Source organism: Cynocephalus volans, chromosome 9 (genome assembly GCF_027409185.1).
Source record: "Cynocephalus volans isolate mCynVol1 chromosome 9, mCynVol1.pri, whole genome shotgun sequence".
Taxonomy (NCBI): Eukaryota; Metazoa; Chordata; class Mammalia; order Dermoptera; family Cynocephalidae; genus Cynocephalus; species Cynocephalus volans.
This window is the reverse complement of record NC_084468.1, coordinates 74,539,894-74,543,132: the sequence shown is the minus strand read 5'-3', so window position 1 is coordinate 74,543,132 and position 3,239 is coordinate 74,539,894. Positions and strand designations below refer to the sequence as shown.

Sequence of the window (3,239 nt, the reverse complement as noted above, 5' to 3'; positions counted from 1 at the left end):
TGGTCCCAACTGTGTTTCAACTTGATCACTTAATTGTAATCATATGTATGTGTATATGCATATACATGTATATATACTTGTAAATGATCAATCACCTCATTTACAAAGTATATGATAATCAAATTAAGAATAAAGTGTTTGTTAAAATCTAAAAATTTGTTTTTATTTCAAATATACTAGGTTAATTGCTCGACTTATACTATTAGGACACTAAATATTATGGATCACACTTTTTAGTCAAATGTAGAAAAAACTTCTCCACAGACAGATTTTTACAACCATTCTTGGGGCAGCTCAAAGATGGATGGCAAAAATCTGCCAAATTGTATATCTCCCTCCATCATAATGAAATCTCTATCACAAACCAATCTCAAAAAAGCTGACAATCTTTAGTTTTTCAAAAGCTAATAACCATAAACTATCTTAAAATTTAGGGGTGAAATGATGGCTCTAACCACCAAAATTGTGATACTAATTTACATTCCTGTTAATTATTTTATTTAATAATATAAGTACCCGATTTCACAGGTGGAGAAACTGAAGCACAAAAGATTATGGTTTTTTGTTTGTTTTAAGATTTGTCTAAGGTTAGGCAGGAAAACCAAGGTCATAACTACAGCCAGAACTGTACAGGCTAGATACCTATGAGGTTTACTGCATTCAAATTTTGCATTAAGTGTTATATTTAACTCACCTGTCCTGTTTGCATCACACTTCCTATCTTAGTCTAATCTTCTGCAAACCCTTTGAAGCACAATCTTGGCAAATGGCACTTATCACCTGCTTTCTAAGACCAGGTGAAAAAGGCTAGCCAATGCTTGTGTAAAACAAGAATACCACATATTGTTATTATATGTAATTAACAAGGTTCAATTATAGCACTTTGGTACCCTTTTCAGAAAAAAATCTCAAAATCTACAAAGGTAAACGTAAGTATGTGGTTTTTCAATATTACACATAATGAGTAACAGTAAATAGATAAGGTGTAAGCATGTAAGCACTATAACTTCTTGACCAATTTATATCTTGAAACAATGTATCTACCCCTAACAGCTACCAATGTAATTCTACAGGGTATATTTTCCGGTAAGACAAGCAGTACAATGACTGTTCTTTTCAAAATATTCCAGACCATTTCCATTTTCTTGAATCATAATATCACACTTTCCCACTTTCTGTTTTTTAAATTTTATCCCTTCTTGTACAGATGAACCCAGTCCTTCTACTGACAGACACACAGCACTGTTTGCTCCTAGATATTCTGCAAGATGATCAAATTCTGGTTTATTGGCAATAAGCTCTTCTTTTGTGGGAATGTTGATTCCCATGAAGCATGGATATCTAATTGGTGGTGAAGCTAATCAAATGTGTACCTCTTTTGCACCAGATTCTTTGAGCAATTTTATTATGGGTGAGATGGTACTGCCTCTCAAAATTGAATCATCTACAAGAACAATTCTTTTGCCTTTAAAGTTGTCCAACAGTACCACAAATTTTTTTTGCAAGACCAAGTTGTCTTATCCTCATGTTTGGCTGAATGAAGGTTCTTCCTACATGTATTAGTCTGTTTCTGTTGCTTATAACAAAATATATGGGACTGGGTACTTATAAAGAAAGCAAAATTTATTGCTTGCAGTTTCTGAGGCTGGAAAGTCCAAAGTCCAGGGAAAACATCTGATGAGAGCCTTGGTGGCAGCAACAGTGACAGCAGAGTATCACATTGCGAAAATGGAGCAGAGAGAGCTAGAAACTAACCTCCTCATTCACTGTCCTTTTAAGGTTATCTAAACCATGCCCATGACCACCATTTTTAATCCATTTACTAAGGCCTGGTCCTACAATCACTTCTTCAAGGCCCGACATTTCAATTATGGTAATAGGATTTCCCACCCTCTTTACACTGTCAGAGTGGAGACTAAGTTTTGGGGGGACATTCAACCCAAAGCACTACATATCAGTTTTAACACAGTACCTCCACATATGGAAGTCCACACTGTCCTGTGTAACCAAGAGCAGCAAGCGTAGCAGATTCTAGAACAGTGCTAACCAAATCTGCATCCATGGGTGCTTCAATGGCAACCTGCTGACAACAACAGTATCTTACTATATAAACCACTTGGTCTTCAGACATACTATCTCTGGTCTTGCAAAATAAACACATACAAAAACACAAAAAGCTACTGGGTTTCCTTCATACCTTAATATAATATCAAGAGTTCGGATATCATGTCTGGATATTTCCACAATTTCTCCAGGCAAGATTTCATGGTAATATCTTGCACCAATAGATTAAAAATCTACAAGATTCTGAAGACACCATCCTCCCTTCTGTTTCTGATTTTTTTTTCTCTTTGTCATTTATGTCAGATACCGGAGTAAGAAGACCAATGCATTGAGGTTGATTTCCATAAGGATCTCATACTGCAAAAATAACATCTCTGTGCATTATAAGCAAGGAGTATGTTGTGGGTGCTTCCTTCATTAAGTGTTTAATCCTTGCTACCCAGTCTGGGGTGTTATCTTCTTCCTGAGGAGGGGTATATGCCAGTAACTGGGTAATCATTTCACTGTTAGAGCTTGTTGACAGACCAACACCATGACACAGAAGCCTTTTCTTTAATTGAGCAGTATTTAGCAATTCACCATTGTGTGCCACAGCTATTTTCCCATGAAGTGTTCTGACAACAAAGAGCCGTCAATTTTCTATTTCATACTTTCCTGTAGTGGCATAAATAGTGTGTTCAATTCCAAGATTTGGAACATATAATTTCTTCAAATTGTCTGAAGTAAAGATGTGATTTACAAGATCAATTTCCCTTGTGCATTTTGAATGTTGGCACTGAACTCCCATCACTGGTCACAATACCAGCACTCTCCTGACCTTGGTGCTGTATCCTCATGAGTCCCAGAGTGATCACGTGCAGCACATGTAGCTGTGTGGGCCACTCTCCTCAGGCAGTGCACCTGAACATGCCACGTTCCTCTCAGGTCCCCAACTTCTCCAGTTCCATGTTGCTGCTGACAGCTCTTGGAGGGACCTGCCACCGCAGTGCAGGTCCAAGCACAAACCAGCTGCAGGCTTGGCCCATAAGCCTCAGAAGCTCGCCCTTGCTACAGCCTCTTCCTTCACAGCAGCTCAATCCCCAGCCTAGGGATTAATTGTCAAATGGTTTTGATGGGTTGCATAAGATGAGCACTGAGAATTGAACTTTGGGTTTCATAATGGGGAGGTTACTAAG

General features: G+C 37.9%; 1 pseudogene; it reads right to left on the bottom strand.

The window, feature by feature from the left end:
• Nucleotides 1-1,053: 1,053 nt before the first annotated feature.
• Nucleotides 1,054-3,011, bottom strand: LOC134386574 (amidophosphoribosyltransferase-like; annotated as a pseudogene).
• Between the last annotated feature and the right edge of the window lie 228 nt (nucleotides 3,012-3,239).